Source organism: Emydura macquarii, unplaced genomic scaffold (assembly GCF_026122565.2).
Source record: "Emydura macquarii macquarii isolate MOO-44397 ecotype Brisbane River unplaced genomic scaffold, CSIRO-AGI_Emac_v2 contig_705, whole genome shotgun sequence".
NCBI classification, from domain to species: Eukaryota; Metazoa; Chordata; order Testudines; family Chelidae; genus Emydura; species Emydura macquarii.
This window is the reverse complement of record NW_027130842.1, coordinates 10,557,437-10,582,774: the sequence shown is the minus strand read 5'-3', so window position 1 is coordinate 10,582,774 and position 25,338 is coordinate 10,557,437. Positions and strand designations below refer to the sequence as shown.

Sequence of the window (25,338 nt, the reverse complement as noted above, 5' to 3'; positions counted from 1 at the left end):
GATCAAACTAAAAGTGCCCCCCACCCCTTTTTTTTGTTTTAAAAGGATGAAATATGCTAGCGAAGACAAAACTGTAACTATCAGATATTTAAATTTCTGTGGATGGTTTATTATCGGAAGTTGTATAGCAGGGGTGTCCAAACTACGGCCCGCGGGCCAACTGCGGCCCGCGATCCATTTTTAATTGGCCCGCAGCAAATTCCAAAAATATACCAGAATATGGCCCGCACATGAAACCTGGCGGTATTGCACTTCTTGGTTTTAACTCTAGGTGGAGCTACTGAGTTGATCAAGGCAGTTCCTCTACAAAACAAAATTAAGGAAAGAAAAATTTTGCCACAGCGCACTGAAAATGACAACACCAAAGAAACGCAAGATAGCAAGTGAGTGTAGAAAATTTCAGACACGGTGGGAAAATGAATACTTCTTTATGGAAGTCAAGGGGAAGTGTGTGTGTTTGATTTGTAATGAGAGTGTCGCAGTGATGAAGGAGTACAATGTAAGACGACACTACGAAACCAAACATCAGACCTACATGTCCTACACTGGTGTGGAATGAGAACAGAAGGTTAAGCAGATGACAACTATCTTGCTAGCTCAACAACAGTATTTTTCCTATGCCAAAAAAACTCAAGAAAATGCCACAATAGCCAGCTATGAGGTGGCTCAACTCATTGCCCAGCATGGGAAGGTTTTTTCAGATGGTGAATTCATAAAACAGTGCCTCACTAAAGTCGCAGGAATAATGTGCCCAGAAAAAAGTCAAGAATTCAACAGCGTTAGCCTATCAAGAAACACAGTTGTGCGGCGAATCGAAGACTTGTCAGCCAACATAAAACATCAACTGTCAGCCCAAACTTGTGCTTTTGATTTCTACTCCATTGCATGTGATGAGAGCACAGACGCCACAGATACCGCACAGTTATTAATTTTTTTGCGGGAAGTTGACAATAACTTTTGCGTTACGGAGGAGCTGCTTGATCTCAGCAGTCTAAATACCACAACAACGGGTAAAGACATTTTTGAAGCTGTGTCAAATGCAATTGACAAGATAGGACTTAAATGGGACAAGTTGTGTGGAGTTACAACGGATGGAGCTCCAGCTATGACAGGCGAGCGCAAAGGAATGGCCTCTATGGTGTGTGCCAAGGTGCAGGAGAGCGGAGGTGAGGCAGTTAAAATGCACTGTATCATCCACCAAGAAGCACTCTGTGCCAAGACAGTACAGCTTAGCGATGTGATGAACACTGTTGTGAAAACGGTAAACATAATTCGAGTACGAGCACTCTACCACAGAGAATTTCAAACTTTCTTAACTGACGTTGATGCTGAATATGGGGACCTGCTCTACCATTCAGAAGTGCGCTGGCTAAGTCGCGGCTCCGTGCTTCGGCGGTTTTATTCTCTGAGATCAGAGATCGACCAGTTTTTGAAAGAAAAGGACCGACCTCTTCACGAGCTGAGTGACCCTCTATGGTTGGCAGACCTGGCGTTTTTAGTTGATCTCACTGAACACCTCAACACACTCAACAAAAATCTACAAGGCAAAGACCAACTCATACCGCAGCTTCACGCACACATGAAAGCATTCTGTGTGAAGCTCCGACTGTTTGAGGCACAGTTGCGCACCTTCAATGTCACGCACTTCCCCACATTGTCCGAAATCAGATCTGCATTTCCAAAGGCCGATCTCACTGATAAAAAGGGGAAATATGTGTCTGTGATCACATCTCTCATGACAGAATTTTCTCAGCGCTTCCAAGATTTTTCTACCATTGAGAACGATATCAAGCTGTTCGCGACTCCCTTCATGATAAATGCAGAAGAAGTGGAAGAGAGTCTGCAATTAGAACTTATAGAAATGCAGTGTGATGATTCTCTGAAGAATCAACATCAGCTTCTCTCCTTACCTGACTTCTACCGGAGCTTGGAAGAAGCCAAGTTTCCTCTGATGAGACGCCACGCAAAAAGAATGATGAGTCTGTTCGGCTCAACATACATATGTGAACAAACATTTTCTCTGATGACGCTGAACAAAAGCAGATTGAGAACCAAAATGACCAACGACCATCTCTGTGACGTTCTTTGCATCTCAACCACAAAACTGACTCCGGACCTGCCAGCAATCCTGCAGGCCAAAGCGCAACTTCATTGTTCCCACTGAGCGCAACCGTGTTCCCCTGAGTTCAATATATATTACACGTTCCATGTGTTATTAAGCCCTATTACTTAATAAATGTAATCATTTTATGTTGATAGCATTTTTAAAACAAATATTAGTTGATCTGTTGACAATCCAAACTTATTTGCATAACAAGCTTGAAATATGGTATATAATTTATTTTATATCCCCACCCCCTCCAGGTCTGTCAAGAAGGACCACCATCCAGAAGCAATCAGAGGCAGCTGTTTTGAGAATGAACTGCCAACCTTTTTTGTTCTTAAAAAAAAAAAATCCCATTCATGAAAAGCAGTGTTGTAGGCTGATTGATTTAGTTTACTTACTTAAATAAACCAGGTGAGGCAATACGTACTTCACCTCGAGTGAGTGGCCCGGCTGTTTGTGTATTTTATTGCATATGGCCCTTGGTGAAAAAAGTTTGGACACCCCTGTTGTATAGCATTCCATTTCACTTAAACATTTTGTTTTAATATTGGAGAAAGATGAAGGCTTTTATATTCAATATGAATTTAACCATTTCACCTAGTTGGCTTCTAACAATGGTGAAATTGTTTTTGGAAGAACTTTGGAAGCTACTTCTGATTATACTTTACTCTGCCCAGTTCTTACAGATACCCTATGGGCAATCTGCACTTACCTTGGATATTTCTCTGCAACTCACACTACAATGCTAACATTCACTGCCAGGAAAAAAGTTATTTAATTCTTACTCTTTCTTCTCTACACGGAAGTATGCAATAAATATTACCCTATCACTTGTCATGTTTGTAGAGATGAAGATATTCCTGATTTGGATGGATAGTGACAGGAAGAAAGAGAAGGACAAGTATAGCATTACAAATAAAATGGAAGATTAGTTTAATTACTCAGAACTATGACTAGTATTTTGTTAAATGCATTTGGCACCTTCTGGCTTATTTCCTTGGGTATATCTTCAGAACTTTATTACTAAATACTTGCTTAAAAATATAAGGGACATAGAATAAATTAAATAAAAGCACATTACTTCTGTACCAAATTCTTATGGTAACTTGTTTACCTTTGAAACAGTTTTTGTATTTCTACCCTCTGTGTGGAATGGACCGGAAGTCCTGAGAACCCTATATGCCCTGTAGCAAAAAGCAGATCAGGAACTTTTTGTCTCACACTTATTTTTAAATGTATTAAAGGAGATAGAAAGTTAAATGAATGGATCACATACGTCTCTTCTCTAAATACCTCTAAGGCCTGATTCTACACACAGTTTTTGAACCAGTATAACTATTTTGGTTAAGGGTGCAATTATTTTTAACCAAAATATTTATGTCAGTACACCCCCCTGTGGATGCAGATTTATTTGTATAAAGGTACCTTATACTAGTATAACTTATTCCCCTCTTCAATATGCCTTTATACTGATAATTGCCTCCACCTAAAAGTGTTATATTGCTTTAACTCTATGTGTATTGTTAAAACCGAACAATTTATGTATACAGATGAGCCCAAGTAGTGTAAATGCAAGACTTCATGGTTCTCTGAGAAGCTACGGTTCCTAATATGTTTAGAAGTTAGTAGTATATATTTTTGAGCCAGGAAGTGGAATAAAAACTACACAAGTGCACCCCCCCAAATTTCTTTTTATAAACAAAAGGAAAAACTATGCTTTCTTCAGCATCCAGGATTCTATGTAAAGCATTCAGAACAGAATTATTTCATAAATTAAAGTGGAAAAAATTATATGGAGAGTGAAAAAATATCAACACAAGAACAATCTAGTGACAGAGTAACATATTCTTCTTTCAGCAAGTGAAATGAATGGTAAGGCAGGAAAAGTGGTAAGACCTTACTGAGTTATCCACTAACAGATTTAAATACACTGTCTTACAGGGATAAATGTAGTTTAGGCCCAAAACATGGGTTGTGTAAAAAGCGGACAGAGAATAGGATGGCTAACAAAATATCTCTACATTTAATTTCTATAACTTTCTATAGAGATTTCATCTTCAAAGCATATAACAAATCTTAACAATATCCCTATTTTAGATAAGGAAACTGAATCAGAGAAGTCATGACTGGGCCCATCACCACACTGAAAATCAGTGGGATAGTGGGTCAGTGGGATAATCTCATAGATGAGATTACTAAGGAGCCCTGGTTCCCAGTTCCACACTTATCCCACTAACCAATAATGTCCCTCAATGAAAACTGTTCAAACATTACTTTGCAATGCTGTGAATCCAACAAGCAGAAGAAACAGGATGTTAAACTGACCAAAATAAGTGAAACACAAAAAATTAAAAACTGAAAACTAAATTAATCCAAATGAAGATAAAAAAGGGTTTGTTAGCAGAACATAGGAATTGCTGTACTGGAACAGACCAATGGTCCATCTAAGTCCAATACCTGGTCATGGAGGGCCATTACCAGAGGAAGGTGCAAAAACAAAACAAAATGAAAAACCGCAACCCTGCAGTAGGTTGCAATGGGATAAAGTGCCCAAGGGAAACTTTTTTCCTAAACCCTCACAGTGAAGAGGTTTGGTTTGTACCCTAAAGCATGAGAGTTCATAACTCTTCCAAGACATTGGCTTAATTAAAAATATTCATTATTATAACTGAATATGTATCTATGTAAGTGTCTAATCATTTTATGAATCCTGCTAAACTCTTGGCTTTAATGATGTCTTGTGGCCATAAAGTAAAATTTTTATCTTGACAAGTATCCCCTAGGAAACTGTATGAATGGTTACTAATAATCTTAATATTAAAAATAAATTAAGGTTTTTTTTTTAAAAATTAATTAATTAATTAATCTTAAAATAAATGGAAAGTTTGGAAGATTTCTGTTTCTATTGCTAATTCCTTTAATGTTCTATGGGTCAGCTATAGCTTAACTATGAGCATTAAGTAGATATAATCATGGTTTTAATAAGAAACAGTTTCTTGGAATGTAATTAAAACCAGATTAGCTCTCTTTTGGTTACCTTGGGCCATTTTTTGAAATTTAATAAGGCATGTCTGGGTATGTGCTAATCCGACGTTTTTCACGAGGCTGATGGTATTCCTACAAACTTTATGCATTTTAACACCTGAAGCCTGGAGCTTCCCAGCCAAAGAAATACCATGAATTGTTTCACCAAAAAAAGTGTGGGTATGGTCAGAAAGAGTCTAAACATTACATCATGGTTTTACATATTTATTTGGATTTAGAATTAATTTATTTCAAGCTTGTTCAGTTTACTAATTATATGTGAAATTAACTACAAACATTGTAAACACAATCCTGCTATCTTGACACTCAAGCTGTGTTCTTTCTCCTCTGAGCATTAAAAAAAAAATGCTGGAATCAAAGCTAAAAGGCGATTTTGAGATTTGTACAAGATGCCAGGTATACATTAAATTTATGACCAGGGATGAAGGAAAAGAGTAGAAAAGAGAAGTCTCAAACTATGGGAGTTAAGTTTTATTTTGGGACTTTTGCCCCCCTTGGTTACAAATGCATTTCAGAGTAGTACCTCTCACTTATTCTTTTTTTGTATTCATGGGGGGTTTGCTTGTTTGTTTTTTAAAGAGGGGAAGGTGGAGGCTTAAAGAGTCTGACAAATTTCCCCAGCCCTCCAACAGCATTAAAGGGCTTGTATCACAACAAGACAGCCTCCTGGCTAAAGAGTGCTGGGAGAGCCACTTCCCTGCATTGGACATCTCTCTGGAAGCAGTTTGACGCACAAGTGAAATACAAGGGTCTCCTGTCCAGAATTAAGCACATCTTTTTCTAGAGAGAACTTCACTCCCAATTCCCAATAAAATGCAAAAACACAATAGTAATTAGTTTCCAAACATGTAACTGGATTTCTGGTAGGTAGCTTCATGCATCTGGAACACAAGGGTTCCATCTAGCAACCTAAACTTGGGAAGATGTCAAGGTCAACTGATAACTACTGAACTCTGAGCACATCTCCCAAATGCAGAATCAAACGATACAGCCACATCTACCCAACAAAAACAGCAAATTGTGGAGAGACTCCCAAGTAGCAGATTTACAAAGTTACGTAACTGAAGCTTATCTCTGCACTTAGGAAGCAGCCACAGCCCATGTAGATGCCATGCTGCAACTGTAACATAGAAACGTGGATTGTAATTCATTTAAATTCAGTAAGGACAGGAAAGTCAGAAATCCATTATATAACCAATTTTTAAAAAATTGTAAATACCATAAAAAAGTGGATATGTTTGACTCAATATTACTACTTCTAAAAGCTACATTTTGTTAATGAGCGCGACACCTAGTTCTTCCTGCACTGAGGTTTGGCCTAAACAGAATTTATTCTAATCTAAAATAGTTTGCGTCGGCCCTGGAGATCAGTTTTATAGTCTCTTGGTTCCACCACCTTTTGGTTTTAACCAGTGCCTTCCATCTTCTTCTACTGAATTTTCTCACTTTAAAGTATACGTATTTTTAAAACTATTAAACAATTTGACCCCTCTCCACTGGTCAGAAGGAAGTAAGACATCCACCACAGATCCAGGGGAAGCCCAGAATGGTAACTATTACCATCTCTGACCCCTCAAAAGGTGGGAGTATCTGGAGTCTTTTGCAGCATAAAGACAGGAGTAAGGCAGACTAGTTCTGCAGTGTGCAGCCTGAATTTTTTCTTCTATATCGGGGGTGACCAAACTTACTGACTCACCCCTCCCCCCCCCCCCCCGCTGGGCAGAATCCTCTAGCCCTACCACCCTGCTGCAGGGCAGAAGCTCTGAGCTCCCCATCCCAGTCTGGTAGGCAGAGAATGGGGGGAAGGGCATAGGAGACTCCACAAGCCTCACTTTAACTGTAAAAGAGCCACATGTGGCTCATGAACCAGTTTGGCCACCCCTGTTCTATATCCTTGAAGCTTCAGATAAGGTTTCAGTGAAGATTTTCCTAAAAACTAGGTCAACCTTCTTTACTAAACCTTTAATAAGTTCTTCCCTGGCATATTACTCTGTCACAGCAGAGCAAGTCCTAAGGTCCAAGTTACATGATAAACATCTTGCTTTGTCATATTTTTTCCACACTACCTTTCACCTACTGATGGCCATTAGGAAACCTTTTTGAAAAGAACATAAATCAAAGACCTAATTTCTGCATTCAGAAAAGTGCACTTCACTACCAATGAAACTAATGGAAGTTGCACAGATATCTGAAAGTAGGACTGGGACCACATGTCATGTAAGTTTTTATAAAACACTAGCACACTGTTATTGGAAGCAAGGAAGTTTCTTCCTGAAGAGCTCAAAATAAAGGGAAAAAATGAAATCTTTAACCCAATGGGATGGATCACTTGATGATTACCTGTCCTATTCATTCCCTCTGAAGCACCTGGCACTGGCCACTATTGGAAGACAGTATACTGAGCTAGATGGACCACTGGTCTGATCCAGTGTGGCCATTCTTATGTTCTTAATGGTAGTATTGATTAACTAAGAAAGTTATGATGCTATCTCGAAAACTGATGGAACCCACATAGAAAAATAATCTGGACCTAGTTGGGGCTGCTTTGCCTTCTGCTCCTATTAGGTAACTAGACCAGTCAGCCAGTCCAGAATTTTACATCTAGTTTTCCTCTTAGGCAATCCTGACCTACTCTACCCAGTCAAGAAATTCCTTATAAAAAAGTTTTATAACATTAGGTGGCCATCTTAAACAACTAGGTGGAAGCCATCTAGGTTGTGAAGCCGCTGACAGAAACTCAATCTTCCACATACACCTTAGCATCACCACAGACCACATACCATGACCTCTCTCTTCTCCCACACCCTCAGAATTTCTCTGTTGGCAACAGATTTTTGCATATGAATAATAGCCTGAAATTCAGCTTTTTTAAAAAAATACATCACATTGAACTAGACCCTATTCAGGATACAACACTACGAAATTTTGTGTATATAAACAATTTTATTTTAGAGATATCAATCTACAATAAATGGCTGGATTGCAAAGGGAAAGAATTCAGCTAAAGCCAACATTTCAAATCCTTTCTATTAAAAATGTAGGAGAAATCAAACCAAAACTTCATAGACAATTTAAAGGATCTGAGTATTTTATGTAGTTCCATAGTGAAAGACCACCTACTTATAGAAAAAAGCAGATCTATGCCTCATTTTAGACCATCAGTCACAGTGTTGCTATCATGCACCTCCATAATGAAACTGATGTAAAGTTGGCTACAACCAGGTCACAATTCTAAGAGTTTTAAATCTGGATAGTCAAGCAACAAATTCTACCAATGAAAGAGTCCGAACTAACTCAAAATTTTAGTTTTCTAATTCAGACGGCTGCACTAATATGCCAAAGGCTCTCCACATAAATGCTGGTGGGTTCTCCAAATAACTGTCAATTTAGTGAGTATCCAAATGAATTGTATCGAAGAATGACATATGACTGTAATACCTATGGGTAAGAAGAATTTGAAAATCCTTGGATCACTGAAGATGTGTTACATGAAGTTGAATATATAGCCAGTTCTTTCAAAAATGGTATAAACAAACATGGACAAAACTGGATAAATGACTTGTTCCCATTCCATCTACAGTATTCTGAAATTTCTTCAATATTCATATCAGAACTTAAGCAAGCCAGGCACTATGACCAGGAAAGCCAGATCATATTCCAACTTCTTGGTAGGTAAATCTTTACTTTTACTGATGTACGTTTTGGATTGTTCAATTTATATTATGGAGTTCTGGGATCAATACAATACTCCCACACCCAGGTGGCTATTTCTGTACTTCAGTACTACTAAAAAAGCAGCCAGCAGCAGCTTTAAAGATTTGTCAAAGCTTCCATTATGAAACCCCATCTTACAGTGGTTTTGTTTATAATTAGGCTGTTATCTGCAAGGCTTCTTTTCTGCCTACTTAAGAAGATAACAGTGTGTGTTCCCCCCTACACATTAATAGGACCCAGGAGTCTAGACCCGTACTAATGTAGTGTAACTGCCTCTGTGATCCTTGGCTTTGTGAACTTTTTGTCACATGAGAACAGCTAACTAACAGCTAATGTGAGAACAGCATTCAAGTACAGGAAATATGGGGTAAAGGATTTCAAAAACAAGATTTTGAACCCAAATAACTTGGTGGCTCTGTCTATACATACATATGATGGCTCAGAAATAACCACAAACTACGTCTACCCTGGTGATTGGACATGAGTCCATGTGCATGGTTGTGCCAGAACACTCCCCCCCCACACACACACATCTAAACCCCAGAAACATAGATTTCAAGGCATATATGGGGCAAGAATGCTAGCACGCCTGAGAAGTGTGGGTATGAACATGCCTTGAGCTGTGGCAGAGCCCTGTACCCATACCAGTTTGTAGTGTGGAATGGAGATGAGGGGCATGTATTGTGTTACAAGGGTTTACTAGTCCTTCCTCCAGCCCCATTCCCACGATGCACTGAACACTTTCCTGCCTGACTCACCCAAATCTATAAAAATCCTTGACTCCCAAATCTCATTGTAGTTGTAAGCTACGTTGACCGCTTCAGAACAGGTTTCTGCTGCACTCTTTTTGTGAACATATACATGAACATGCTCCAAGAGCAGTCAGCTGCTCAGCCGAACACACCTGGATGCTCATCAAATGTGTGGTTGAAGTTCACTGTCCTCTACAGCTTCTCCTGCAGTACTGGGGACTTACACTTGTATTAGGAGGTTTTGGAGAGGCTGGACCAGGCAGGCATTCACTACACTCTAATCCAGTGCAAAGAATGGATAAAGTACTGGAGGCTCCAGTACTGAAGGGCTAAAAAATCCAGTTGTCACCACAGGAGGGATTTTCCGATACACTTATTCTTCCAGGAGTTAGTGCAGGTGCTCTCCATGGCTCCCAGTATCAAGCCTAAAGTACACACAACCCCTTCCTTGCCCTCACCAGCCTCATAATCTGAGGGGGCATGAGATGGAGGCAATGGAGACTGCAGATGAGGAAGCTCTGGAAGACCAGGGGAAGAACAACATTTTATCCTTCACTTCAGCCTGGAACAGCTGATTCACAAACCCTTTCTGATGAGCCAGAGAAGAATCCCAAGACTCAGAAGGAGCCAGAACCTGAGGATGGTAAGTTAAAACCTTACCCTCCTCACCCACATCCCCTCCCTCTTTCTCTGGAGCTGCATGAAGGACTGGAATGCCAATCCATGCCTCAACCCCGCGGCGCCTCCCAGTCCGCAACCAAGACAACTGTATATTCAACATTTTACTGTATTATGATGAATGACTATAAAGCTTTTGGCAGAAGCTATAGAACAGAAGATCAACAAACTACCATACTGCCTCTGGGTCTCAGTTTGTCAGCCAACAGGTTGATAGCAAGGGGGGGGGTAGTGCAAAGGTCTGGTTTAGGGACAGGACATGTGTACAAATGTAACAGTTCTCCAAAGTTACAACTGTTTTCTGCTCCTTTCAAGACCATAATATTTCACTGCAGTAATCCCTACCCCTTACAAACTGGATAGGTGTGAAAGGAGAGGGTCTATTTAGTGCCAGGGCCAGTTACATACAGGAGGGAGCAGGGGAACTTTTGCTTCTTCAAGGAAATGGGTGGTCTCACAACAAATGTTTTCAAGCATTCCCATGCCATGGTGTCTGGAATCTCCCCACTAATCGCCATGCCGCACAAGCCAGGAGAAAGAGGGGCGGGTGAGGGATTTGCTTCACTGGCTGCACAAACATAATGTGGTGTCCCTTTGCAGTGGGGAGCCAAGTGGCTAGTGGTCTTGATCAGAAAATTCATGGAACACAATACAGTTGCAATGTAACACTTTCCCTGTTCCTTTCTCCACACTTTGCGGGACAGAGGGACCAGATTTCCTGAGGCTGCAGGGGCTGGTTTGGGACAGGTGGTTCGCTTCTCCCTCTCCAGGCAGGCTCCATCTTCCCGTTTAGAATATAATCTATTTGGATTATTTCCATTCAAAATGCCTCCCCGTCCCATAAGCACATGACAGCAAACTTCTGGTGCAGCAGAAACTCCAGCTGGTTTTTAAGGCTCAATGGCAGCATAAATGTGCTTGGTCCACTTTCACAGCTCACCAAAGCCCTCCATTTGGCAATATGTAGAGAGGGGACAAGTAGCACAAACCTCTCTCTCACACAGAGTGCCAAATCCCCACCACAGGACTGGAAAGCCACTCACTTTTTCAGTTTTGTACTTTCAACTTCAATGTCCTCTAATTGATAGCCACCCTTAAAAGAAGAAATTGAAAACTGTTAATGCTGCACCTGAAACGAATGCAGCCCTCTTGCCAATCGGCCCAATCACATACTTTAAGACATTAAATTTTTAAAAACCAGTAGTTCATGCTACCTACCATTTCCAGCAGGTGCTCCTTTCTTCAGGACTGGAAAAGTTGTCTGAGAACCATGGATACGGAAACAATCGCATTCTAGAAATGCTGAAAAGTATCAATATTGTGTATTTCCACCTGTAGTTATGTTATGTGGGGGAATTTCTTACTCACTTTCCAAGGAAAGAAAAAATATAATGCAGTTCTTGTGATTAAAGCGGTAGGACCTTTGGCTGAGGAGAGTGAACCCATTCTGCCTGGAGCCAGGAGCAGCAGCCAAGGGACAATAGGGTAGGCTGGAGAAGACCCTGGAGCACCTGCTTATTAGGATTGACAGAAGGAGCCAGGGGCAGTTTGACTGTGTGAGGGAAAGGGATGAAAAGGCTATTGAAAGAGAGGAACATTTTTTCCAAAGGCAGGAGTTAATAATGGTCCAATTCCTGGAGCAGGACGGGAACGGGAACTTGCCCAAAGGGATAGGGAGCATACCCTGTTGCAGTCTCTGATACAAGCGATGATTGAAAGGATTCAGGTCCTGCCTGCTACAACAGCTGCTGTCAATGTTCGGGAACTGGCACGTCGACCTCCTCCTCCAGCTATTCTTCCTTGTGCAGTTGAGATGGGGGACCCAAACCCTGACCATGATAAGGGGGGGGGAGGGAGGGAGGGAGGTTGCAGGACTCCAGGCACAACCCTGCACCAGCACCTAAAATCTCTAGCAGGGAAAGCCCTGTGACCATGCAGGAGGGGAACTATGAGCTCAAGACTGTGCCTGAAGGCCAGTATGTGTCCAGCCCCCCAACTCTGCGTGCAGGATACATCCCCATTTGTGCCTCCAGAACACTGCCCACAGCTGTTCACTCCTTGTCTGGGGGAGTGGGAGATCAAGGCCAAGGAGAAGGGGTCATAGGCAGTAAAGTTTTAACATTCTTCAGGGCATCTGATCCATTCTGTTTTCATTCACAGTTCCTTTTTTAAAAAAAAATCAGAGTTATGCTACATCTACTAGTTTCAATAAATGTTAGTTAACTTTATTTATGTGTGGATCCTTCATTCAGGCTGTGATGCAAGAGTACTCCCACCCTTTTGGCCCCACCAACTAGAGCTCTGAGTCGCATAACTCTTTGGGGCAGAGAACTGCAAGGTCCTCTCTCTCTTTCCTTCCCAAAACCACTCCCAACCCCCAATCGAAGTATATGTGAATATAAGTAAATCTCAGACATGCTGGAAATGCAAGGTGCATAGAAATAACAGGTAATTTTATTAACTAGGGGTGGGGTGAAGGGTGGATAAACCTCCCTATGGATACACGAAACAGAACAGGAAAAACAAAGTCAAGTAGCTGACACAACATACTCAACACTGCTAAAAATGTCACCCCTTCTCCCCCCCAAAAAACAAAAAAACCCAACCCCCCTTGACTGCTTTGAACCAAGGTTACTCATGGTTGACAACCAGTAAGTGCCCATATCCCCCTCATACAATCATTATTGCCAGAAAGCAGTTGTAAAAGCACCCCTAACGCTTTCATCAATTATTTGCAATGTTCTTCAGGCACCCAGTAATCCTCCCTAGGACAGATCAAAGTTAACCGTTGTGAACATTAGCACAACACAAAATAATAAAGTGCAATTTAAGATGCCCACTGCAGAACAATCACAAGACAGAAGACGTTTGACCTGGGGAAGCACCCTACCCGTTATCCACAGCCAGTCATTACCTAAATGATCAGCTAATGACTGTTGTCAGGAGGGAACAAAATGCATTGAAACACAAGTGAGTGGGAATGTTCCTTTGTGTTTTTACCCCCTGCCCACTTTTCCAAGATGTAAGTACAAACTGCATCCCTGATTTTCCAGGCCCTCTGTGATCCAGTACCAGCATGAAGTCACTGGATCAGGCTGCTTGCAAAGGCTTTAAAGCCAGAGTCCTGTCCTGCACCCTCTGTCCTACAGTACTTGACTTTAAATCTGACAAATGTTATGAAGGACACAACAACACCGACAGTGCTGGCCATAACGTCATCCAAGTGGTTGCGTAAGCATTCCAACCAGCCTGCAGTCACCCAAGGCACACTCCTCTACCATCCTTCATCTGCTTAGTTTGAAGCGTAATTCCTGTTTTGCCAGGTTGTTGTCAGGGTAGGATTTCATGTTTCCCAGAGTAGCTAGGGCCACAAAGATACAATACAGAACGACATTGTTTCTGGGAAATAAAGTCTCTTCCTCCCCTCAAGTATAGTCCCAATCTCCTCAGTACCCTGCTGTCATGAAACTTTTCCAGTGTGTCCAACACTGGTGCTCATGAACCTGTATTTGCGGTCCACCTAGCCTTGAAGAACAAGGGAATAGTAACCTTTTTGACTGATGTACTCACTCACTCCTTTCAATAGGCAAAATATGGGGATGTGGGTGCCATCGATGACCCCCATGAAGTTTTGGAAACTCCATTCTCTGGAACCCAACTATAATTTCTGGAACCTTGGTAACAGCGACCACCCATGGGTAGATGAGAATGCTGATAGATTCACAAACCTGCACTAACAACCCACACAGCAGACTTCCTTACCCCAAAGTGGTTTGTGACTGACTGATGGCTGCCTGGCATTGTCAGCTCCTGGGCAACAGCCACCCTGTTCTATGCTGATAGGGGTCTTCAAAACAGAGCGTTCTGTCACTGCAGGGCTGGGACCAGCTCCTCACAGAGCTCCATGAACATCTGCTTCCTCATTCTGAAGTTCTGCAGCCACTGGTTATCATTCCAGGTTTTCAAGATGATGTGATCCCACCATACTATGCTGGTTCAAACTGGCAGCCCACTCATGGTCATATAATCCCAACACCCACAGTCTCCTGAATCTGTATGTCTTGGGGCGACAATGGATCAGTCACCATCATGGTCACCTGTCTTTGGCTGGTAAGAAAGATCTGAGTCCATTCACCCAAGGTTCTTGACCATTGCATATTGCACCACACATGCACACATTTGTCTTGCAAAAAGCAGAGAGAGCGCAGAACCACATAGTCAATCACTTGTTCCATGTATTCCACCAAGTTGGGCAGGAGAGAGGTGTAAGCAGGAACTGCTCTTGACAAATGTGTGAACTTGACGTCTACAATATCACCAACATACAGCAAAGTGGATCCTAAACTGTCCCCTGTGAGGCACAGAACCTTGGGATACTGCCCTTAAAATGCTAGCCCTTAACCTTGTGTATCAAAATAAGGAAGCATGGACACGGATATACCCAGGTAAAAAACATATACCCATGTCCAGCACAGCATATGTGGACACCCAGCTGAACAAGGGGTACCAGTACCCAAGTAGAAGCCAGTATAGATATAGCCTCAGTCTGAAGTCCTTTTTAAAGAAAAAAAAAGGAATTCAATTCAAAGTTAGTGCAGTTTTAGATGAGTTTTTGGTACATGAGGAAGCATCACTCTGATTTAATTAAAAACCTTTAAAAAAGTGAAATGTAACAGTTAACCTGTCAGTATCACCTGTGACATTTTTAATAAGAAATTTGTCTGTGGCCTATAAATTTCTCTTCTTGTAAAGGGCACACCCAGCAGAGTATTTCTGATAGTTCTTCCTAGCAGGTGGGTCCTCCTCCAAAGGCTGCAAAAGCAGCAGTGCTATGATCAGCAGGCCCCCTCCTTACAACCATTACTTTAGGACATATACCATCCAGAGCCAGCAGGAACTGACTAATTGTAATACTGAAAAAATACTTTCTCAAAATTAAATTTAAAAATAACCAGCTCCAATAGAAGCCAAATACTTTAACATTGGCTATTTATTCTCACTTTCTTAAGAAAGCATCTCCTGAAACATGGGGTGGGATGAGAGCACATGATGTGCTATCACTTGAGAAATGAAATTTACAGCTAAGAGAACAAATCTTCCATTTCCAAGTGAAAGCACTTATTTTTAATCATATGTTAAGAGGACAGGGAGGAAAAGTGACAAGGAATACACAGGTGTTGAGAAACTTGGAGAGTAAAAGACAGCCAATTCTTGCAACCACTGAAGCATGCTGTAAAAAGAGCACTCCTTGTTTCCTTTTACAAATGTGTCACACTCTCTGCCATGTCTTTGATGATCCTTCTGCCATAAGCTATACCCAAGGGATAGTTCAAGTCCAACATCTAAGACCTTTGTAAATATGAAGATAGATAAACACTAACCACTGTTTAGCTGATATATGTGCCTTTCAGCATATGATGAAAAACAAGGTTACTTACCAGTAACTGTTGTTCTTCGAGATGTGCTGCTCATATCCATTCCAATGTAGGTGTGTGCGCGCCCAGTGCACAGATTCCTGGAACCTTTTTCCCTAGCAAGCCCCGCAGGGCCAGCTCAGGCGCCCCCTGGAGTGCCGCGCTCATATCGCGGTATAAGGGCACTGCTGGCCCCGCGGGCCCCAGTCCCTTCTTTCTGCCAACCCCGACCGCGGGGACGCGGGGTGTGTTTGGAATGGCTATGAGCAACACATCTCAAAGAACAACAGTTACTGGTAAGTAACCTTGTTTTCTATCTTCGAGTGATTGCTCATATGCATTCCAATGTAGGTGATTAATTAGCCATACCTTGGAGGAGGGTAGGAGTTATCGGTGACCTGCTCTTGACAGCACGGCTCTGCCGAACCCCGCATCTTCCCTAGCCTGCTCCACGATGGCGTAGTGCGACGTGAACGTATGGACCGACGACCAGGTTGCTGCTCTGCAGATGTCCTGCAGGGGAACCCGCTCCAGGAAGGCTGTGGAAGAGGCCTGGGCCCTAGTAGAGTGTGCTCTTACCACACCTGGAAGGGGTACCCCTGCCTGCTCGTAGCATGCTCTGATGCAGGCAGTAATCCAGTTGGAGATTCGCTGGGTGGAGACAGGAGAGCCTTTCATCCTGTCTGCCACAGTGTCGACTTCCAGAAGGGCTTGGTCCGCTCGATATAGAAGGCCAAGGCTCGCCTGACATCCAGCGAATGTCCTCTCCTTTCCTCCTCCGAACCGTGGGGTTTTGGAAAGAACACAGGAAGGAAAATGTCCTGATTACAGTGGAACTGAGACACCACCTTAGGCATAAAAGCCGGGTGAGGTCTCAGCCGGACCTTATCCTTGTAAAAAACTGTGTAGGGGGGCTCCGAGGTCAACGCCCTTAGTTCGGAGACCCTCCTGGCCGAGGTGATGGCCACCAGGAAGGTTACCTTCCACGATAAAAGGAGAAGGGAGCATGTGGCCATGAGCTCAAAGGGGTGTCCCATCAGTCTATTGAGGACCAAGTTGAGGTCCCAGGGTGGCACTGGGTCCCGCACCTGAGGGAAAGTCCTCTCCACCTCCTTAAGGAACCTCACCAACACGGGGTGAGAGAACAGGGACCGCCCTTCCATCGGCTGGTGGAAAGCCGAAATGGCTGCTAGGTGTACCTTGAGGGAAGCTAGGGCCAAGCCTTGCAGTTTAAGCTGCAGCAGGTACTCTAAGATAGCCTGTATGGGTGAGAAGCTCGGATGTAACCCTCTCGATTCTGCCCACCCCGAGAACCTCCGCCACTTAGCGCTATACGTTACTTGCGTGGACGGTTTCCTGCTGCCCAGAAGGACCTGCTGAACCTGAAAGGAACAGGCCCTCTCTCCCTCCGTCAGCCACAGAGTCTCCAGGCAGTGTGGTTGAGGGAGTCCAGGTCGGGGTGCAACAATCTCCCGTGGTCCTGGGAGATCAGGTCGCACCGTCTGGGTAGTGGAATCGGTTTGGTGATGGAGAGGTCGAGCAGCATACTGTACCAATGCTGTCTCGGCCACGCTGGGGCGATCAGTATGATGTTTGCCCTGTCCCTCTTGATCTTGAGAAGGACTTGGGGCAGGAGCGGAATGGGGGGGAATGCGTACATCAGATCCCCCGTCCAGTCTATCAAGAAGGCATCAGACAGTGAGCCCGGTTCTCGACCCCTGAGCGAACAGAACCTTGGGCATTTCCTGTTCCCGGCTGAAGCGAACAGGTCTAGACGGGGAACACCCCACCTTTGGAAGATTAAAGCCACTATGTCCTGGTGCAAGGACCATTCGTGGCGGGGTGAGAATGATCTGCTGAGGCGATCCGCCTCGCTGTTCCTGACCCCCGGGAGGTGAGAGGCAGATAAGTGAAAATCGTGCCTCACCGCGAAATCCCACAGTCGGATAGCTTCCTGGCAGAGAGCCGAGGAACGTGCCCCCCCCCGCCTGTTCACGTAGAACATGGCTGCCGTATTGTCCGTGAGGACTCGGACCACTCTGCCCTTCAGGAACTGAAGGAAGGCCTTGCAGGCCAACCGGACCGCTCTAAGCTCGCGTACATTGATGTGCAGAGCTCTCTCCTCCGGTGACCAAAACCCCTGGGTGCCCCGGTTGCGACAGATGTGGGCTCCCCAACCCATATTGGATGCGTCTGTGATGATCGTCACAGATGGGATAAGCTCTCTGAAGGGAACGCCCATCATCACTTCCCTTGGGTCCCTCCACCAATTGAGAGATGACAGCACCTGTGGGGGAACCATGACCACTCTAGTTAGAGAATGCCTATTCGGTATATACACCGAAGCTAACCACGTCTGGAGAGGTCTAAGCCTCAATCGTGCCAGCCTCACTACATATGTAGAAGCTGCCATATGTCCCAGCAGCTGCAGGCAATGCCTGGCTGTCGTCGTGGGGGACCGGTGGAGATTGGATATAATAGCTGCCATTGCCTCGAACCTCGACTGAGGGAGGAAGGCTCTGGCCTGTACCGCATCCAACCTGGCTCCAATAAACTCTATACATTGTACAGGAGTGAGTGTGGACTTTTGCTCATTAATAAGCAATCCCAGTCTGGTGCATAACTCGCGGGTGAGGAGCAGACTATTTCTCACATGAGTCCTCGACCTCCCCCTGATTAGCCAGTCGTCTAAATAAGGGAAGATTTGGACCCCGCTGAGGCGCAGGTGGGCCACCACCACCGCCATACACTTAGTGAAGACTCTGGGTGCTGAGGAGAGCCCAAAGGGTAAGGACCGAAACTGGTAGTGTTGCCCAGCTACCATGAACCGTAAGAACCTCCTATGGGCAGGCAATATAGAGATGTGGAAGTATGCGTCCTTCAAATCTAGGGCAGCATACCAATCCCCCGGGTCTAGGACCGGAATAATCGTGGCGAGGGAAACCATACGGAATTTAATTTGTCTGATATACTTATTCAGACGACGTAGGTCCAGAATGGGCCTAAGGCCTCCTTTCGCCTTGGGGATTAAAAAATATCTCAAGTAAAAACCCCGACCTTCCTCGGCCACTGGGACTTCCTCCACCGCCCCCAGCGTGAGAAGTGACTCAATCTCCTGTACCAGGAGTTGAACCAGGGCAGGGTCCCCAAAGGGGGACAGCCTAGGAGGGGCGTTAGGGGGGAGGCCGTGAGTTGGAGGGTATACCCTTTGGCAATCACCTCTAGGACCCACCGGTCCGTAGTAATGGCTTCCCACTCTGTAAGGAAGGGGCGAAGCATGTCTGCAAACGGACGGTTTAGATCCCGAGGAGAAGGAAGAGTGCTACCCTCCTGCACAGGGTCAAAAACGTTTATTATTACCATTGCCCCCTTTGGATGGCCCTTGTTGGCCCCCCGCAGAGGATCCTTGACGGCCTCCTCTGCCAGGACCGCAGTAGTGCTCACGACCTCTCCTCTGCTAGGTGGGTCGAGGAGCCTGCCTAGGCGGGGGCGGCGGCTGCCTTTGGACTTGAGGCCTGGACTGCCGCCTTGAGGCCTGGGGGGTATACAACCCAAGGGACTTCAGGGTGGCCCGAGAGTCCTTAAGCGCGTGGAGCTTCTCGTCTGTCTTTTCTGAAAAAAGACCTAAGCCGTCGAAAGGCAAGTCTTGTATGGCCTGTTGAACCTCCTGGGTTAGGCCAGATGCCTGCAGCCAAGAACACCGGCGCATAACTACCGCCGAGGCCATTGCTCTACTAGCCGTGTCTGCCGCATCGCTAGCAGACTGTAACGCAGCGGTTGCCACCGCGGCCCCCTCCTGAAGCACCGTGGCGAAATCCGCCTCTTGGTCAGGAGGCAAGTGGGACGCAAACCTCTGCATCGAGGCCCATAAATTTTTGTTATACTTGCCGAAGAGGGCCTGGTGGTTTGCTACTCTAAACTGCAACGCTGCAGTAGAGTAAATCTTCCTCCCAAACAAGTCTAGCTTGCGGCCTTCCTTGTCCTTGGGAGTATTCCCCTGGTTCCCCTGGCGGTCTCTCTGATTAGCCGCATCGACCACTAGAGAGCACGGCGCTGGGTGGTTATACAGGAACTCAAAGGGTTCTTTAGGAACATAATATTTCCTCTCCACCCCCTTAGATGTGGAAGGTAGAGAGGAAGTGGTCTGCCAGAGATTCCTGGCAATCTTCATGACCCTGTCATGAACCGGCAGGGTTGCCCGGGATGGCCCGACAGCACTCAAGGGCCCAAAGAGGGGGTCCTCCTCCTCGGACATGAGTCTGAACTCCATGCCCAGGTTCTCAGCAGCCCTCTTCAAAAGGTCCTGGTGGGCACGGAAATCAAACAGGGGGGCCCTGTGATCTCTGACCGCTGCCTCATCTGGAGATGAGGAGGAAGAGAGGGGTAATGGTGCTGTGGAGGGTCCCTCCCCTGGGTCAGAGTCTTCCTCCGAAACCCGCTCCTGAGCTTTAGGGAGTGGGGGCATTGGAGGGGCCGCCACCGATTGTGTTGAGATCGAACCCTGGGGCATAGGGGCATTCCAGGGTCCCCAATATGGCCACTGCCAAGGGACCTGGGTCCAACCAGGGGCTTGCAAGGGGGGCGCCTGATGTTTCGCGGCCCTCGTCTCCTGAGCCTCCCATATGTCGCTTGCTCCGTCGACGTGTGGACCGGTCAGATGACGAAGACGATGTAGACCGGTGCCTACGTCTGCGGTGCCGGCGATAAGAGGAGACCAGGGACGACGACGAGGTGGAGGACCTGCCCCGACGGCGAGAGGACTTGCGGTGCCGCTTACCCCCTCGAGAGCGGGAGCGGTGCCGACGATGGCGATGCTGAGGAGACTCCTCCCTCCCAGCCATCGGTGCCAGGCCCATCGGTGCCGGGCCCATCGGCGGGGGCTCCCGGGGTACCGGTGCCGCTGGGTGTGGGCCATCGTCTCTCGAGGCCGCGGACAGCGACCTGGATCGATGCCGGGACGGGCTCTGCACCGGAGTTCGCGAGCCCGACAAACGGTCCTTGCCCGGGTCAGAGCTGGACCGGCGACGACTCCGGCGATGGACTCGGGACCGCCCACGGTGCCGAGTCGCTCGACGACATAGAGTCGGAGCTCGGAGGGGAGCCGACGCTCTCCACCCTCCATGACCGTCTGGAAGGAGACCGAGATTGAGAGAGTCTCCAACCACCGGGACCACCCAGCGCGGGTTTGCCCCGAGACGCAGGTCCCTTGTCCCTCGGCCGAGGGGGGGACGGAGGCGTAGGCATGGCCATAAGGGCTCGTGCCGCAGTAAACGCCTCCGGCGTCGACGGCCCTTGCAGGTGCACTCTCCCCCCCCCCAGGAGTCGGGGGAGGCAACCCGCGCGGAGACCCCAAGGCCAGAGTGATCTCCACGGCCTGTGGCAGGGGTGTCTCCTTACTCCCCCCGCTCTGCGGCGGCCGAGGGGAGTCTTTAGGTGCGGCCAGAGGCCGTGCCGTCTTCTTCGGCCCCTTAGAAACCTGTCCTGGTGCCGAGGACGGTGCCGGTGGGGGGGCGTTCCGCACCGACGACACACTCGGTGCCGACGGAGACCGGGAAGGCTCAGACGCAGGTCGAAGCGCCGACTCCATTAAGATCGCCTTAAGCCTTGCGTCCCGTTCCTTTTGGGTCCAAGGCTTAAAGGACTTGAAAATGCGGCACTTGTCTCGACAGTGCTGTTCACCCAGGCACCGGAGACAACGATCGTGCGGGTCACTGACCGGGAAGGCTTTAGCGCACAAGTCACAGTTCTTAAAGCCTGAAGAGCCCGGCATGACTTCCAAAGAAAAAAACCCCGTCCGGGGTTTTACTTATCACTAACTACTAACTAACTCTAACAACTATACAACAGAAAAACTCTAAAGAACAGTAACAAAGCTAGGGAATGAGCTACTTGCACACAGCAAGAGGCGATAGTTCCAGCAACCGTCACAGGCGGAAAGAAGGAACTGGGGGCCCGCGGGGTCAGCAGCGCCCTTTATACCGCGATATGAGCGCGGCACTCCAGGGGGCGCCTGAGCTGGCCCTGCAGGGCTTGCTAGGGAAAAAGGTTCCGGGAATCTGTGCACTGGGCGTGCACACACCTACATTGGAATGCATATGAGCAATCACTCGAAGAGAGAACTATGGATCTATGCATACACTTGGTGGAAAAGTGCAGCCTGGTTCCTTACAAAATCAGCATAGCTCTTGGACAGTGGGATGGCAGGGAGATATGGGGAATAAAGTAATGGAAGGACAGTCAGCTGAGCTGGTCTTTGGGTCCCGCCCCCCCTCACTCTCCTCATTGAAGATGTCAAGAATTAGAAAAACATTAGACACAAAAGCTCATGAGAAACTCAGGTTATTCCTGCCTCTTCACTGGGAAGTTCTGGTGAGTTTTAAAGGAGATTTTTCCAGCTCTACACTGCTCTAGAAGCCTACATAGGGAGGATCTATCTATTAGGAGGAACCATCATTCATAGTTTTGATCAAGAAAAATTAAAGCCAGGATATACATGAAATATTTTAGAATTTATTACTCAGCACCTTCAGTAGCAAACTAATTTGTTCCCCCCAAATACACAAGGTTCTCTTCTGCAGCTTTTTATCTGGACTTTCAAACAAAAATAGCTGAAAATGAGTTATCTTTATTTAAGGAGAGAGCTGCAAAGATAGATGTTAGTGGTGTTGTTCTGTGAAAAGCCTGTTTACAACAGTATTTTCTAAAACAATGCAGTTTTTAAACTTATTAAATTTGTAATACAAAATGAACGTTAGTGTCACGTGGCTGATTTTGGGCATCAGAGCTCGTGTAACCTCCATTAATGAAAGTCAAGTGCACAGTGGAAGTCACCACAGGTGACAAGCTTGCCTGTTCATCCCAGACCTTAAGAACAATTATGTCCAGCATTCTCTGTTTCTGGTCTGATCCCAGAAGTGGCATTCCACCTGCTGCAGATCATCTAGAAATACACCACACAGTTGTCTACTCAGGTAAAAAGAAACATTGCATGACTATGTGTGTGTGCAGTTCAGCCCATTTTCTGGACGTGCTGCTGGAACATCCTCTGCTACATTGCCAAAGCACCTTAGGACACTGATCGCTTTTCAAAATCTCCAGCAGAAAACTTTTTTGTTGAGCAAGAGGTGAGCATTCACTTTATCCTCACCCTTCATTTTGAGTAGAGGACTGGAAAATAATGCCAGCACCAAATAACTTACAGCATTTCCTGACCTCTTTTTCAAGATTTCCCTAAACATCCCAGAAAGTCTACATTTCTCAGAAATTACTGCTATGTGCAGCTATGTTGGGAACTGTGGGACAGGAACCCAGAAAGCAATGCAACGGTATACAACAGTGTGAGTGTGGATACCCACCAAAAGTTTAACAGTATTTCTAATGGTTCAAATAGTAACATTTCAGCTCTATAATGTAGACAAGACCATATAGAGATACATAGTGGTTGTAAAGTCAATCACTCCCACAGAATTAGCTGAAAGGCTATAGCTCAAATTCCTCAACATCTGATGATGATCGCCTTTAAATGTAAGACGATATCAGTAATTTCCTCCCCTTGATATTTATATATTGTATTTCTCCTCCTTCAGAGTCTACAAAGAAATGCTTAGTTTGCCGCAAACACTTGTGGATATGGACACGGACACACATACACCCCACTTTTCCACCACATCTTACAGAAATAGTTTTATGATCCCTTAGCTATTTCTTTTGCAACAGTTAAACATACGCAGCACTTTAACCTACTAGAATGTCTTTGTCCACTAGCACAGTTGTTTTCAACCTCTTTTCATTTGCGGACCCCTACAAAATTTCAAATGGAGGTGCGGACCACTTTGGAAATCTTAGACAGTGTGCAGACTCCCAGTTGTCTGCAGACAAACAGGTTGAAAACTACTGCACTAGAACATTCAATAACAACATGGTTCCAGAAATAGTGTTTAACTTACATTTCAGCTCCATTTAAAAGTAAGATGAGGGAGGAAGGTGGGGAAGAGCAAAAAGTGTAAAATATAAAATCAAGTTTTGCAAAATGGAAAAGGATAAATAGAAGAAAAACAGATTAAAGATATTACATACAAATGAAAGAATTCTAAGAGTTAACAATTAACCTTCTTAAAAAAAAATCACAAAAGCCTGACCCAATGTCACCTACCTTACAGGCAAAAATGGTTTTCAGATTGTTCATTAAATCTAACATTTGATCTTAATTAAGATGATTATTTTATCTAAAAGATACTTTAGTGTCACATTAATACCATAAAATTGCTGTATAGAAAGTACAAGTTCAGTTACAAGGATTCAAAGAACAGTTTATACCAACTGATTTGTCATCTCTTCCAAAAGTATGGTTTTTTGCATATGTACATATATATTAAAATCTAACTCTCAAGCTAAATTATGTAGCATCAATATTAATGTGCTGTAATAAACTGCAAGATCCATATTACACAGAATGTCTGGACTATTTAAGCCCCTCTGAACATAGGACATTCTCACTGCCAATTGTAACAAGGAAAGCTGTGGCATCAAGACTCTAAGGCACCTTTTCTACTTCCTTAAACTAAAAAAGTATCACAGCATTTAAATGTTTAGTGATCAAATATAACTCCCAATTGAAAATAAAAGTCAAAGACAACCCTTTGGCTCGCCAAATCCCGCAAACTCCCATTGGTAAACTAACCTGCTAAATAATATTGTCTTCGGTATTATTGTTTTTTTAAACTTTGGTGACTAATTATCTTCACTGAAGCCAGAAGGCAGTCTAACATGCTTTAACAACCCATTTCTACAGACAGTCAGGTTCTCAAGGGAAGAAACTGAATCTTCTTTTACCTATATTCCTAACACATTTTGGGCACTACTGCAACATAAATGACAATTAAGATTTGCTGGGCATTGACAATACAAAAACACTTCAACTCAAAAATGAGACGAAGTGGGAAAATTAAACCTGCTTCTTGATTTTAAACTGAAAATATGTAGATATGAAACATTCATGAGCTGCATGCCCCTTCCTCCTCTGGGCAAGGATAATTTATAGAAAACCTTACATTCTGTTTCTGAGGAAAAAGCTACCTTTTATTTGATTTAAACTGTTAAATTTGATAAAACCCAGGTCCATTATCTTGACTTAGTTATAAATGTTTTGCTTCCATTTAATCTTCTATCTTCATGCAGTGCATCCTCAGTCTAGACTGTAAGTCACATTGGCCCAGCTAGTCATAGCAGCAGGAATCAGCATATATTCATTTTTGATGGTGTAACAGTGCTATGGATGAGTATAGGAAACCAAGATCTCATAGTCCTAAACCAAAAGAAATTAGGCTCATCTTTTTTAAACTTAAGTCTAATATGAGGAAAGGCATTCTTTCAAAGAGCTGAGTCGGGCTTTATTTTCATAACTTTTATGCAAGAAAAATAGCTTGCTCAGCGTGGAGAGCTCACATTTCTTTTTTACAGCTGGCCATGGTGGCTCCATGCTTGGAGCACACCGGAGCTTCGGATCTCATCAGCTCCACTCTAGCCAAAAGAATTTTGATACCTACAGCCAGATTTCTCATGCCATGGTGGAGAAGGGCTATGAACAGGAAATGCTGCAGTGCAGAGTGAAAAATAAAGAAGCTGCGGC

At 44.8% G+C, this 25,338-nt stretch overlaps 1 protein-coding gene across 2 annotated transcripts in view; it reads right to left on the bottom strand.

Moving 5' to 3' along the window:
• Positions 1 to 25,338, bottom strand: part of TAB2 (TGF-beta activated kinase 1 (MAP3K7) binding protein 2) — a 140,302-nt gene that overhangs the window by 47,123 nt on the left and 67,841 nt on the right. The gene's annotated exons all lie outside the window — the stretch shown is intronic.